This window comes from Lygodium microphyllum, chromosome 30 (genome assembly GCF_053477565.2).
Source record: "Lygodium microphyllum isolate KBCC chromosome 30, Lygodium_microphyllum_v1.1.10, whole genome shotgun sequence".
Lineage (NCBI taxonomy): Eukaryota > Viridiplantae > Streptophyta > Polypodiopsida > Schizaeales > Lygodiaceae > Lygodium > Lygodium microphyllum.
In genome coordinates this window covers 31,464,484-31,480,651 of record NC_141164.1, presented here as the reverse complement: position 1 = coordinate 31,480,651, position 16,168 = coordinate 31,464,484, and positions in this window count along the sequence as shown.

Genomic DNA, 16,168 nt, shown 5'->3' with positions numbered 1-16,168 from the left:
AGAGAGAGAGGTAATTTTTTTTAAAAAATTTTGAAAAAAAAGGGGGGGTTCTCATGGGGGAGGCACCGAGGGGGGAGATATTACAGCCTCTCCCCCTTAGAGGAATCGAGATGTCCTCATCTCAAGAAGACCTGGGGGTATTGTTGGTTGAGAGTATTTTCATCCATCCAGGTGGCATCCTCTTCTGGATAATCTTTCCACTAAATGAGGTATTCTCTCAAGGTCCTTGATCTCAAATGCCTCTCCCTAACATCTAGGATTCTATCAAGCCGTAGCTCAAGGACTCCTTGGCTAGGCATTACAATTTGCTGATCATCAAGTACATGATTCAGATTAGGTAGATACTTTTTCAATAGGCTAATGTGGAATACATTATGAATCTTTAGAGTTGCAAGTAGCTTTAGTCTGTAAGCATCAGGCCCTAGGCACTTGGTGATCTTCTAAGGTCCACAATACCTCAAACTTAGCTTCTTGTACTCTCCCAAGGACAGTGAACTCTTTTTAGGGAGTACATGGATGAAGACCATATCACCTTCGACGAAGGATCTATCTTGCCGTTTCAAGTCAGCGTAGGCCTTCTGTCTATCCTTGGCAGCTTGAATGCCTTGTCTTATTGACTTGATTTGATCATCCATGTCTTCCAGCATCTTCCTTGAAGCTTCTACCCTCAAAGTTGGATCCGAGAAGTTCAAGGGGGTACGACAATCATGCCCATACAAAGCTTGAAAAGGGGTCATTTGAATAATTTGTTGGTAAGAAGCATTATAGGCAAACTCAACCAGTGATAAGTATTGAATCCACTTTTTGGGTTCGCGACAGCAGTATGCCCTAAGCATATCTTCAATGACTTGATAGACTTGTTCTATTTGACCATCAGTTTGGGGATAGTAAGCTGTACTGAAATAGAGTTGAGTCCCAATAGCCTCAAAGATAGCCCTCCAGAAGTGTGATGTGAAAAGAGAGTCACGATCACTAATGATTCTTCTGGGTAACCCATGAATTTTGAATATTTCCTTAATGAATAGTCTTGTGATGTCTGAGGCTTTATAGTTCGTCTTGATAGGGATGAGATGTGCGACCTTGGTGAGCATATCCACTACAACCATAATAGAGTTATATCCTCCCTGAACTTGGGGTAGGCCAACAATAAAGTTCATACAAATGAACTCCCATTTCATTTGTGGAATGTCAAGTGATTGCAATTTCCCAGGCATTTTAACATGCTGTGCCTTAATGCGTTGACAAGACAAACATTTCGTGATATATTTGAGTACATCTCTCTTGAGCCTTTCCCAAAAATAGCTCTTCCTGACCATGTTAAGGGTCTTGGCATAACCAAGATGTCCTGAGAAAGGGGAGTCATGGGCTTGCCAAAGTATCTTCTGCTTGAGAGTTTGGCTTGCAAGGATACATAATCTTGTCCTAAAGTAGACAAGCTCACTATTGATGGAGAATTCTTGATACTTCGTCTTTAGCTTCGAGTCTTGATCCTTGATGGGGATCTCCCTTAGCTTTTTTTGATAGACTGGATCATGATATGCCCCCTCTTTTGCCAGCTCAAGAATCAGGTTGTTTGGCATTGATACCTTTATGGCTAGAGACCTTGCTGTTGATGGATCTTGAAAAATGAGAGAATTTAGAAATGCCTTGTGACTAAGTGCATCGGCAACTACATTCTCTTTTCCGAGCCTATATTTGATTTCAAAGTCATATTCTTCCAGTACTTCGATCCATCGACATTGCCTAATATTGAGCTCATTCTGGGTGAAAATCCATTTAAGACTCTTGTGGTCCGTTACTAAGGAAAATTTGTTACCTAGCAAGTAATGTCTCCAAAGTTTGAGAGCATGGATGACAGCCAATAACTCCAGGTCGTGGGTAGCATAATTCCTTACATGGCTCTTCAATTTTCTTAAAGAATATGCTACGGGATGACCTTCTTGCATAAGTACACATCCTAAAGCAAGTGAGCTAGCATCAGTTATCACTTCAAACTCCTTACTAAGATTAGGAAGTTTCAGGATGGGTGCTGATACTAAGCTTTGCTTTAGTTTGTCAAAGCTGGTCTGTTTAGGTGACCATACAATTGCTACTTGCTTCTTTAGTAGATCAATTAGAGGTGTTGCAATCAAAGCATAATCTTTGATGAAAATTCTGTACCACCTTGTCAACCCAAGAAAACTTCATATTTCTTTGACAGAAGTTGGTGTTGGCCATTCCAGAATGTCTCTGACCTTAGCTGGATCTACTGAAATTCCTTTTGCTGATACAATGAATCCCAGATATTCAATCTGTCACTTGAAAAATATGTACTTCTTCTTCTTGGCATAAAGCTTGTGTGCTTTCATTGTTTCAAGAACAATGCAAAGGTAGGGTTCATGATCTTTTCCCTATTTTGAGTAGACTAGGGTATCGTCAAAAAAGACGAGTACAAAGTCATCAAGATAGGGCCTAAAGATATCCTGCATTAACTTGTTGAAGGTAGCAGGAGCATTCATCAGCCCGAATGACATCACTAGAAATTTGAAGTGTCCATACCTTGTACTGAATGTAGTCTTTGGGATATCTTTTTCTTTGATCCTTATTTGATAATATCCAGATTTGAGATCTATCTTTGAGAAGATCCTTATTTGATAATATCCAGATCTGAGATCTATCTTTGAGAAGATCTTCGCCCCTTGAAGACGGTCAAGTAATTCATCTATTCTTGAAATGGGGTATTTATTTTTTGTGGTTACTTGATTCAACCCTCTGTAGTCAATGCATAGGCAAAGCATTCCATCTTTCTTCTTTTGGAACAACACTGGAGCTCAACATGGAGAATTGCTAGGATGGATGTAGCCTTGGTCTAACAGTTGCTTGAGTTGCTCTTTCAGTTCGATAGCTTCCGGGATGGACATTTTATATGGCCTCTTTGCGACCGGTGCAGCTCCTGGCACAAGTTTGATTTCGTGGTCCACTTCCCTTTGGGGAGGAAGTTCCGTCAGATCTTCAGGGAATATGTCTGTGTATTCCTTTAACCATGGAAGTTCTTCTCCGGATTCCTGATTCTGATCTAGCTTATTCAGTTTAATCAGATATACGGTAGACCCTTTTGAACACCTTTTATTATCCGTGTTTCTTTTGCCAACTGTATTTTTGGCTTACCAGCCTCACCTTGAGTCATGACTAGTTCCCCTTCAGAATTTCAAAAGGAGACTTGGCCCTTCCCACAGTGGACATGGGCATCTTTAGGTATTAGCCAATCCATTCCGACTAAACATTCGTGGACACCTAGGTTCATTACCATGAATCTCACAGAAGTTGGCTTCCCACCCAATAGGAATTTCACCTTAGCAGTTTGCCTAGTACAAGCGGCCTCACGACCATTTGCTAATTCCACAAGTAAGGTAGGTGCATCTATTGTGGCTATCCCTAATCTCTTTGCATAGATTGGTGAGATGAATGAATGTGCACTGCCACAGTCAATCAAGGTTTTGAAGCTTTTACCTTGATATTCTGATGGAGTTGGAATCATCGAGAATTTGCGATTTGGACCCTTCTTGTGAAGAGTGGCGTGAACCGTTGCCCTCTCAATGTTAGCATCCATGGATGTATCTTCTTCATTGTCCAGCTCCTTCTTGGAAATATTGGAGGTTCTCCCTCTAGCCATAACGGTGGTTCCTTGACTATGAGCGGCTTTGTTTTGACCTTGGAATTGCCCTTGGCGATGCCCTCTGCCAAGCTTGGGACACTCCCTCTTAAAGTGTCCAGGCTCGTTGTAATGGAAGCAACGTGGGTTGCGATCATTGCTTAGTGTTGGAACAAAGTTGTTAACAGCATTGACCCTAGCTTTCTTTCTTTGGCCCTGATTCTAACCCTGTGCTCTCTTAGTCAAAGCCTTAGACATGCCCTTATTTTGATCTTTGTAAGGCCAAATCCTGTTGTTCCTTGGTTTGGTCTGCACCTCCTGTATTATTGGAGTAGCTCGAATGAGTGCGTCTAGTAGGTCCGTTGGGTGCATTGATTCCAATCGAGTGTTTATGGGTGGATTCAACCCAATACAGAATTTTGACACTTGATGTGTCATATCCATTGGGGGTGCATACTTTAGGAGTGAAATGAACTTCGAATAATATGCTTCAAGGGATAATCCTAGCTGCTTCAAGTCATAGAATTCATTCATCTTTTGTGTGCGGTAGGCAGGTGGCAGATACCTCTCTCGCACAGCTTCCTTAAGCTTATTCCAAGTGATTGTCCCCTCTGAGATCGCTTGGTCTCTGCACAACTGTTTCCACCAAAGTCTCACTTCGCCTGTAAGCTTGAGTTTGGCGAGCATGGATTGGTTAGTAGGTGCAGTTCCCACTGCCTCAAAATAGTCCTCCATGGACTCAATCCAGATCTCGGCATCGACTTGAACAGTCCTTCCCTTGCCATCAAAATCGGGTGGCTTAATTTGTTTGAGAAGGAATTTCTTCTCTTGAGCCATAGCTGGACTTAGTGCAGCAGTCGGATTTAGAACATGCGCTTGGGGTTGCGTCTGAACAATAAGATTCTTTATATTAACATCTTATCATATGTTTCCATATTATGTTAATATGACCAGCACAGCTTTTTAACTAAGTGATTTAATCACTTAACACCTTAGTTAACGTTTATGATCAAGATAGACAATTGTAAAAAGTCTTATTTATTCATGAAGGCATAACCCTTTGAGTACATTTATTTGGATAAGTAGGACAGGCTAATTGATACATCAGTTTGGGGAAAATAGGATTGTGTTACAATCGGCTACAGGGATGGAATAGTAATATGGAGTGGGGTCATAGATTTTCAGGAAATTGTAAGTCATAGGAAGCTTGGGGTATCCCTTCCTTTGATACCCGTTCTTCTCATAGCACCCTAACACTTTGATTCCATCAGTAGAGATCACCCAAGTCACTTCTTCATAGACATACTTGTTCTGCTTGACTTGCCGACCGCTAACATGCAAAGTTGCATTTACGCGAGCTTCAACAAAGATGAACAGGTTCACAATCTTTAAATCCTCCATCCACTTGATTCTCTTCAAGTTGGTATGAAGGTACTGAGTCAATGGGCTGCTATGTAGTATATTCCTGAGTCTCCCGTCCATCTCCACTCCGCATACAGGGGCGAAGGATTATAGATATGGTCCAGAATATTCATCATACCAAGCCTTTGACGATAATTTGAAGCATGCATTGCATTCATGAACATGACCTCAAACACCAAGAACTTGCTCCATGCTTTGTGACTCTACAACCCAGCATCCATAAGTGAGTAAAGAAATTTTTTCAATAGAAAACACTGCTCTGTTCTACTCACCCTTCCCAGATTATCCCCTTATTCCCTTTATTTTCCTCCATTAAGTTCCCTTATACTCTTTAGATCTTGTTGATTCGCTCTCATACCAACTGTAACGTGTCCACTTGACCACTTGTGGGACACATCTTAGCAGCCCATCAGGATGGGAGTCTAGAAAGTGCCACCTAGCACTCACAAGGAATGTCACAGGGTTTACAATCTAGGTCTTCCCAAGTCTCCCCCGAAGCGGAAGTATCCGACCGTTCCCACTTAGGACTGATTTGAAGTCATGGTTTCTTTCTTATCAACCAAGTCTCTAGGAAGTAGCTAGCATCGAGCTCGAGATGACCCACTTTGAGTAGGCACAATAGAGTCGAAGCAGATTTATGCTCCACTTGTTCATGGAGAATGGGAAAAGAGAGGGATGAGAAGCTCAACCTCTCTACCCATAAGGCATAGTCCCATTCCGCTCCCCTAAAACAGCATAAATCGGGATTCTAACTCAACTAACTCTAGGTCTTCACAGTATTATTATCACGTCTTTTGAGAAAAGTTCCCAGCTAACCAGGACCACCCTTCCGTAGGACGGACCCAAGTCAGGTCCATCGCACTTTCCTCGGGTTACTTAGTTATCTAATTACTACCACATTATGTTTGACATGCAAAAGCAGCTTTCTTAATTACTCAATTTAAACACAGGTTCCTTCATGCAACTTAGGCACTAACATTTAAAAAAAACAATGTCATTTGGCACATGATTGCTGCCATAAGTGTTACCAACTTTCCCTGTTTAGAAACAGTCCTTGGCTGTCCAAAACTAGGCTGAAATGAAGATCCTCTTGTATATTTTCTTCCATAGTGTTCCGCAAGCTCAATAGGCTTAAAGAGGGAAGTAGGGTTTTGTGCCATGACATCAGCTGATAAAGATGGCTCTAAACCATACATATACTTGTGGACCTTAGCCTCACTGATGCTTTCCACATACATGGCTAGGTTGAGGATTTGGTTAGTGTACTCTCTTACACTTAGGTTTCTTTGTTCCAAACCATACCATCTCCGTGCCAATTTCTCTTTTTCAAGAGGGGAGACAAATACTTCAGCCATAAGTGCCTTGAAATCTTCCCAATTCTCTACAAGTATGTTTTCTCTTTTAATATACCTCCACCAAGTATGGGAAAATCCCTCCAAATGCAAGGAAGCAAAATGAATCTTCATGTCATTAGTTTTAGGGAATATGTCAAAGTAGGATTCCATCTTAGAGGTCCACTCCTCTAAATCAGATGGTGAAGATGACTGACCATTAAATTTAGCTAGAACAATCTTGTCCTTTATCTCTCCTTCATGGAATGGTTGCTCTCCCAAAATAGGCTGATCATGAATACCATGTATGGAACCCCCAAATTGAGATGAAAATCTCCCAATAGGTGGCTGAGAACTACTATGCAATCTTCCTATTGGTAGAGAACCCCTAGGAATTTGAGTATTTAGCCCAAAATCTTGAGAATTAGCTCCATTCAAACTGCCCAAATAGTCATCATGCCATTGTGAAGCCTCTCCTACTTCATATTGGCTATTTGGGATGCCTCTTCTTCCAATAATCCCATGTCCATGGCCATTTTGGTTAGATGGCTGAAGTGGGACTGAAGGCTCACTGTTTGAATAAGCTTTCTCCTTAGCTTCTTTAGATACCATTTGCATTTGCATCCATTAGGAGAATTGTGCCATAATTTAAGCATTAGATTCCTCCAACTTATCAATAGAAGCCTTTGTTTGAGTCATTGAATCCACTAACTTCTCAATGGAAGATTTCGTTTGATCAGTAGACAAAACCATTTGCTCCATTCTTGATAATATGGCCTCATGTCGTTCCCTATGTCTTTGTTCATGGATGCACAAGGTATTATTGAGTATACTAACTTCCCCTTGTTGTTGAGGCTCTTCAGGGTTCTCTTGAGGTGTATTATCCAACATGAAATCCCTGATTTACTGAGCATAATCTTCATGGACCTTATTTTTACCCTTATGTCCGACCATAATAGTGCAGTCTTGCAGTACCCTTGTAAAAAAAATGGCTATAAATTTTGCTAGGGAACTCCAATTTCAAAACTGTTTAGTTAAAATTGAAGCCAAGAACACCCTCTTCGAGATGAGATATAGCACACTATAACAAATTTAGGACATAAAATTTTGCAACTCGATTTCTGAGTCTGAAGCTGTCCAGGCCTGCACCCTGTCTAAACTTGTAAGTGCCCTGTTTTGACCCTGTAAGGCAAGATAGTAACCCCAAATGGTTACCAAAACTTGTAGAAGGCTGAATAGGACTTATGAGTACCATGTAGTACCTGCACTTGTACTTCAATAATGAAGGGTATACCTGTAACCACCTGTAAATGCCCTGTAGTGCCCTGTAAAATCCCTCTTTTACCCTGTTTTGAACCTGTAGATACTTGAGCCTTTGGAAAGTCTTCAATCTTCAATTCTCCACTCACTGTACCTGTGTGAGGGATAAAACAGCATGACATGCTCCCTACACGGGCTCCGAATCACCTAGAGGTGGGCAAAGTTCCCCCCGGGTCGGTTGGTTGCACCCCTTCGGGATCTTTGATAGTGAGGGAGGGTCACCTCTCTTTTGTCCCACTATCTCCCTCGGAATCCACCTTTTTCCTTGGTGGTTATATCAACATGGCAGTAGCTTGCTAATCTAATCAATCAGCATGAGATGCATTTCTAAAATATTCATTCAACCTTTCATGAGATGCAATTGAATGAAATCTTGAAGTTTGGATAAGGAAAGGGTCTTACCAATGCAATTCAGTGACTCACTGATTGCTTTAATACTTACCCTTGTATAATATTTCAGCTTGGGCAAAAGAATTCAACCAAAGCAAGTCAAGGTTATGCATCAAGTGTAATATCTCCCCCCCCCCCCTCCCCCATGCAAGTTTGGATAAGGAAAGGGTCTTACCAATGCAATTCAGTGACTCACTGATTGCTTTAATACTTACCCTTGTATAATATTTCAGCTTGGGCAAAAGAATTCAACCAAAGCAAGTCAAGGTTATGCATCAAGTGTAATATCTCCCCCCCCCCCTCCCCCATGCCTCCCCCATGAGAACCCCCCTTTTTTTCAAAAATTTTAAAAAAATTTTACCTCTCCCTCTCTCTCCCCGCCGACAACATGTCGGGGAGAGAGAGAGGGAGAGAAAGGGAGTAAATAGAGAGAAAGGGGGGCATGCACCCCCCCTAGGTGGAGGGGTGGCAGCCGTTAAACGGCCATCTCCCCCCCCTCCGCCTGACAGTAGCGCCACCCCCCTCCGCTTGATAGCAAAACCCCCCCAAATCATCATCATCATCATCATATTCGTCTTCCTCCCCATCCTAAGCTTGACACCATCAAGGTCCCCCTTGTCAGAAACCAAAAAGAAAAAAAAAAGCTTTCAAGAAGCTTCTATAAGCTCCCATAAAGAGCCTTCTTAAGGGTGCTTCACCCGCGGAATTGCGTAAGGGACGTAATTCGTCTACGAAGGGAGTTCCCTTGCGGGAGGGAAGGACTGCCAGTTGCAAGGAATTTCAACACAGACAGCAAAGAGTCCTAGAGTTGACTTCAAACAAGGGGACAACAAGCCTAAATCCATTTTAGCCAATATGAATCCTAAGTCTATTCCTATGGATCTTTACAAAGAAAGAAAGGAGAAAGGCTTATGTTTCAAGTGTGGGAAAAATTATACACCTGATAATGCCTCAAAGTGTGTATACAAAATTGTCAAACCCAAGCTTCAGAGCATGTTAGTTTTTGAGGATTTTGAAGACGACATGGATGAAGCTAATGCAATTGCATTTAATGCTGAAAATGAAGATCTTGAGGAAGAAGTTGGGCAAGAGTATTTCTATGATCCAGCTGACTCTTTTCCTTTTGATCCAGGTGGAAGTGTTCCTTTTGATCCAAGAGGAACTTGTCATGAGCTGCTTACTACCACTAATTGTTCTATTTCTATGGATGCCAAGACAATATCTAAGAGCCCTAATACACTTTGTATGAAGGGAAACATTTGTGGAAATCTAGTGTTCATTTTGATAGATAGTGGCAGTACTCATAGTTTTGTGAATAATTCCATCATGGACAAGCTGAATTGTATTCCCACAGATTTGCAGTAGCCCATTAGAGTTCAAGTGGCGAATGGTGAAGAGGAAATCAGCATACAAATATGCCCACAGGTTTCTTTACAACTAGCTGAAAATTTTGAAGCAAAAGTAAACCTGATCACTTTGGAAATGGGACCTATAGACATTGTACTCGGTTGTAATTGGTTGATGACATTAGGCAAGATCACTATGGATTTCTCACAATTGTATATGGAATTTATCTTCAATGGACAGCTTATCCATTTACAGGGAATTCCTAGTAGATTAGATTTTCAGCTTATTACCATTCAACAATTAAAAAGGGAGTACAAGAGGCGCTCACAAATATTTGTTTTGCATTTGAATAAAGAGTTGCAAGATCAGCCCAATAATTCAGCAAACCATCTAGCCTTGACAGCTCTTCTTGAGGAGTATAGGGATTTGTTTGAGGTACCTACTTCATTGCCTCCCAAGCAAGCAGTAGATCACCCCATTGATTTGGAGCCCAACTCAAAGACAATCAATAAGCCACCTTACAGATTATCAAAGTGTGAACGAGAGGAAATAGCCAAGCAAATCAAGAAACTTCTTGAGATGGGATTCATTGAACCAAGTTCTTCACCTTATGCATCTCCAGTCCTATTAGTCAAAAAGAAAAATGGATCTTTCAGAATGTGCATTGACTACAGGGATCTTAATGAGATCACAGTGAAGAACAGGTATCCGATACCCAGGATTGATGATTTACTTGATGAACTTAAGGGGGCTCGATTCTTTATGAAGATTGATTTGAGGTCAAGTTATCATCAGATTTGCATGCGAGAGGGTGATGAAGTCAAGACTGCTTTCAGGACTGATCGTGGACTCTATCATTTCTTAGTGATGCCATTTGGGCTTACAAATGCTCCAGCTACCTTCCAAAGCCTGATGAATAAGATTTTACAGCCTTTCCTCTTTCAGTTTTTCGTGGTGTTCTTTGATGACATTCTGATCTACAGCAAGACTTTACAGGATCACTTGGCACATAATATGAGGAGGATTTTTTATGTATTGAGACATCATAGGCTTTTTGATAAGGAGAAGAAGTGTTCTTTCATGCAGACTGAAGTGGAATACTTGGGACATATTGTCAGTGAAAAAGGAATACAGGCTGATCCCAAGAAGGTGTAATGTATAAAAGATTGGCCAATACCTACTACTACTACCTCTCTTAGAGGATTCCTTGGTTTATCTTCATTCTATCGCCGATTCATTCAGTATTTGCAGCCATTGCAACTCCTTTGACTGATAGGTTGAAGAAGGAGGCTTTCTTTTGGGATGCTCTTGCAAATAGCAGCTTCAACCAGTTAAAGGGACTCCTTACCTCTACTCCTATCTTAGTATGCCCGAACTTTTCCAAATAATTTACTATACAGTGTGATGCTAGTGGTCGTGGCATTGGGGCTGTTTTACTACAAGAGCATGGAGTGATTGCCTTTGAGATTCGTAAGCTTACAGATAAAGAAATGGCCATGAATGTTTATGACCAGGAGATGTTTGCTATCTTGCATGCAATTAAGAAGTGGCACCATTACTTTTATGGCAGTCAATTCAGAGTACACAATGATCACATGGTACTTAAGTATTTCCTTACTCAGTCCAATCTTACTCCTAAGCAGTGTCATTGGGTAGCTACATTACAGAATTATGATTTTGACATCACTCATACAAGGGGAAAAGATAATATAGTGGCTGAATCTCTTTCTCGTATGTGGGCTTGCAAAGTTTCAACTATGATAGAATTGCATAATGATTGGATTGAAGAATTATAGGAGGCTTATCTTCTAGATGAAGAGTTTAGCCATATTTTTCAGAAATTATAGCAAGGTCTTATGGAAGAAAAATTGCATTATCAGTTCAAAAATGGCCTTATTTGGTTGAAAGGCAAGATTGGTATTCCTTCCACCTCTTCTTTTACACAAAAAATTATGGAGGAACTACATTCTTTGCCTCTAGCTAGACATTTAGGAGTTTTCAAGACCTATGACAGGATCAGCAAAAGTTTCTATCGGAAAGAACTATGGAAAGATGTCAAGGACGTTATCATGAAGTGTATGCCTTGTCAGCAGAATAAGGACAGCACCCATAAGCCAGGAGGTTTGTTACAGCCATTACCTATTCCTACAGGTAAATGGACTCATATTACTATGGATTTCATTACTAGCTTGCCTACTACCAAGAAGGGATGGAATAGTATATATGTGGTGGTAGGTAGACTCACCAAGGTAGCCCATTTTATTCCAACCAAGATTCAATTTACTGCTTCTCAAGTGGCCAATCAGTTTATGGAGCAGATTTTTAAACTACATGGATTACCACAGGTGATTGTTCATGATAGAGACTCAAGGTTTATGAGTAACTTCTGGCAGACGGTATTTACATCTATGGGCACTAAGTTGGCTCCATCTATGGCCTATCATCCACAAACTGATGGACAGACAGAAAGAGTCAATAAATGGTTGGAGACTTATCTTTGCCATTTCTGCTATGATATCCAAACTTCATGGGATTCTTGATTACACTTGGTTGAGTTTGCTTATAACAATTCTACCCACGCTAGTATTGGAGTTCCACCATTTGAAGCTTTGTGTGATTACAAGGTGCCCTTACCCACAGTCATATTTAATGAAAGGATCAAAACTCATGGGAAGGAAGAGTTAGAAAGAATGCAGACCCTTCTTCAACAATGCAAGATGAATCTTAGGAAATCTCAAGACCAAATGAAGATGTATGCTGCTGAGAAGAGGTGGCCTTTAGAGTTCCAAGAAGGAGAGTTGGACTTACTAAAGGTGCCCAAGTCCAAGTACTCTACATTAAAAGATGGATCTAGTAATAAGCTTGCCCACAGGTTTTATGGCCCTTACCGGATCCTTAAGCGAATTGGAGACTTGGCATACAGATTAGAGCTTCCTTCTTCCACAAAGATTCATAATGTCTTCCATGTTAGTCAGCTCAAGCCCTTTTATGGTGATCCAATGGATATAGTTGATTAGCTACCGCCTATTGATAAAGAAGGTCTTATTCAGTACATCCTAGAGGCTATTATAGGTTAGCGTGAGAAGAAGCTTCGATCTCGTTCTATCATGGAATATCTGATCAAATGGAGAGGTTTACCACCTGAGAAAGCTTCTTGGAGGCCTGATTCTATATTGGATGAGTTTTCTTTCTTAAGGGGTACATTGGTGGGCTGAACCCTATTGATTATGGAGCTAGTGATGATGTAGACACGATCAAGACAGCACGTTGTTTTAGAACAGTTTTTATCATGCCTAATTTTCAAAATTAATCTATCTACATGGCCTTAAAGTACTCTTCAAGAGCTTTGTTTTGATATATGGTACGCCTCATTTAGACACATCTACTAGAAGTTATAGTAGATTTGGTCCAGCAAGGTCTGTTTACACAACAAGCTGTCTACTTTATTTTGAGATTATTTGTTGAAGACTTTATGGCTCCATATACTTTTGAAGTACTTCAGATCATGTATATAGCTAAGGCCTACTCTCGTTCTTCAATTTCAGTCCATATAGCTGGTCATACTTCATTCATTTTTCCCATTTATAAAGCTGTAAAAACATAGTAGTACTCTATTCTATCCATCCTTTTCTAGTCTTTCAGGTTTTTTTTAAAGGACAAAAACTTTTCGGAAGGGATGGATTGTAAGAAGCTGGGAATAAGGATTTAGTGTAAATAATATTGATATTATGCCATGTCACACTAACATTGGTATAAAATGAGAGGACATGTAATTTTTCATATCTTTTTGACACATTAATACAATTACTGTCCTTCTTTCCCATCTTGCTCACAGCTTCTATGGCTTCTCCCTCTTTCCTGTCTTTCTCTCTCCACATCTAGTCTTTCTCTCTCCTCATCACTCTTCTCCTCTCTCTTCCTGCAATCTTTCTCTCTCTTCTACAATGTTCTCTCTCCTCTTTCTCTCTCCCTAGTTCACTCCCTGACAAAAAAGGAAGTAGAACAACTCCCATCTTTTGAAAAGGAGTTATCTACACTTCTTGAAAGGGCTAACACTAACGGCTTCAATGTTTGTTGCTTTTTACCTGGGGATATTAACAAAAGATATGATATGGTATTTTTGGACTCTAATTATGTTCAAATTCTCAAGAATAAAGTGAGAGAAGTAGATGACGATTCTTCTTGCTGGGATAAGGTATAGTATACCAAAATTTGTTTCTACTCACCATATTTTTCTAGCAATAGACTTTCATGTTGATGCATACTATCTCCATTCCTTTGCTAGGTGTGTAACGCATGAGCTCTCCTTTGATATACAACAAAAGATTGAGATTCTTGATCCATCTACCTCATACTATATGAGGAGAGAGCTTGATGCAAGTGCATTTGACCATTGGTTCAATTCAATTGACTTTGAAACTTTGGAGCTTCTTCTAATTCCATACAAGGAAAAGTAAGTAATTGGATATTTTGTTACATTTTATGAGATTTTGTTTTGCTAGATTTTTTTTAAAAAAAAATTCAGTTCTCATTAGAGCCTTATTGGAATAGACTATGTGGAGAGGCAATGTTTCCTCATCAATTCTATAAAAGGAAGCCATGGAAATTCCAAGTTGTAAGTTATATAATCTAGGGTGTCCTTGATATTTTGATATTTTTGTTGCAAGTACTCTAAACATTTTGAACTTTCTTTTGTAATAACTCTAAATTTTATTACCTTTTTGGTACATAGCTATAAAAATATTGATTGAAGTGCTAGAGAAAAGGCCTCCTATGCCTTCTGACTTCATTGCAATAATGCAATATAGACAAGTTGTGGTAAGGTCTTGATTAATAAGGTTGGAACATACTAAGAAAATTTATTCTAAAAACTACCATAAACAAGTATTATAGTTATATTGTTGATTGCAGTATCCTCAACAAGATGATAGTTGATCTTGTGGCTAGAGAGTAATTGTAAATGCCAGAAGATTGGTTCTGTTTATTTATCTCAATGTTGATAAACTTATAAAGGTAATGTGAAACATACTAAACTTTAAGATAGAGGTTTATTACAAAATAGTCATTGATGATAATAATATAGTCCATTGTAAAAAATAACAATAAACTAAAAATATTTCTTACAAATGTATGACAGTTTACAAGGGATTACTATACAAGTGAGCATGTTTGGTATATAAGAGCAATGCTCATGACGTACATAATGGTCAATTGTATACAACCGACAAGAATGGACAATAGTGGGGGCTTCAACATTGAAGGAGAGGAGGTGCATGTAACTATAGTGCGAGTGAAGCTATGCCTTCAACAACCAAGGCAACCAAAGCATCAAAGATAGGCAAAAAGACTCCTAGAAAGGATGTCCCTTCTCCTAAGAAAAGTTCTCAAAAAAAGTAGCTTTGCCTCATTGATTGTAAGCCCTTGTGTATAAGTCATGGAGATGGCTAACATAAATTTATACATGTATTTTATATTGATAGTTGTGGGAGCTTTCGCTCAACCGCCAAGACCCATGGACCGCTTATTATTTCAAGCGTTCCAAGCCGAGCACGAATGGCTACCTCTCACATAGCCAACGCGCCATCCATATCTACGGGTATAGTGAACTTACCTCCATGCTGATCGAGTTACCTCCTCTCCTGCGCACTCCGGTAGCTCCACGATCCAAGTGCAAGCTTTAAGCAAGCTCCATCCTCAAGCTCTACGCTCCAAGCTCCATAGCCACAAGCAAGACAAGACAAGACAAGACAAGAGAAGAAGAGAGGGGAAGATGGAGAGCTTCTCCTCCCCAGTCCCTCACCCTCACACACTCACTCCCTCACACTCTCACACTCCCTCTCTCAAGCACAAGCTCAAGCAAGCAAGCAAGCAAGAAGAAGCAAGCAAGAAGAAGAAGAAGAAGAAGAGGAGGAGGAGGAGGAGGAGGAGAGCCACTTTTGGCCACACACAAGAATGAGCTTCTCATTCACTTTTCAACTTTATATACAAAACCCTAAATCCCTTTTGGGTGGTCATCCCCTTATCTCCTTTTTTACATGGTCAGCCGTGGCCGTGGCCTAGGCCCTTTTTTCCATTGTCCTTCTATCTTCCTAGCTTCATTTCCACCGTCTGTCTATATTTACAAATTGTACGAGTGAGAGCCCGGTGCTCCTTAAATTAAATCACAATGCGCTTGCGCTCTTTTACAAAAGTATTGACTTGCACTTTTCCTTGTGTGCCTTTTTCCTTATTTAAGACTTTTCTGCGCTTCCTGTGTTTCTATATTTCTCTTGCCATGCCTTCGTCTTCCGTTTCACTTTGCCTTGGCCTTTGTCTTCTACTTTAGCTTTTCCAGATTTTCCACCTTATTCATTTGACAGTTAACGTTACCCCCCTCCTAGACGAGTGCCAGTCCCATGGCACTCACCGTCGTAGGTAGCAGGCTTTAGCATGCACCAAAGACGTGGGTGGCAAGGACGCCTATGGTTGCCATGGAGGAGTGTTGGTGGTGGTGTGGAGGAAGGTCCTTGGGGGCACGTTGGTGGCCTAGGTGGCTGGTGGAAGGGTTGTTGGAGTTGGTGGTAGGGCTATTCTTTGTTGGGGATTCTGCACCTGATGATTCTTGGCAGACTTGCAGGATGATAAAGGATAAGATTTCAGATTTGGGTGTTGATGAAGAGTGAACGACACTTTCATTGGAGTCTTCAATACCTGCAATTGAAAGCCTCTCATAGGTGGTCTCTCCCTA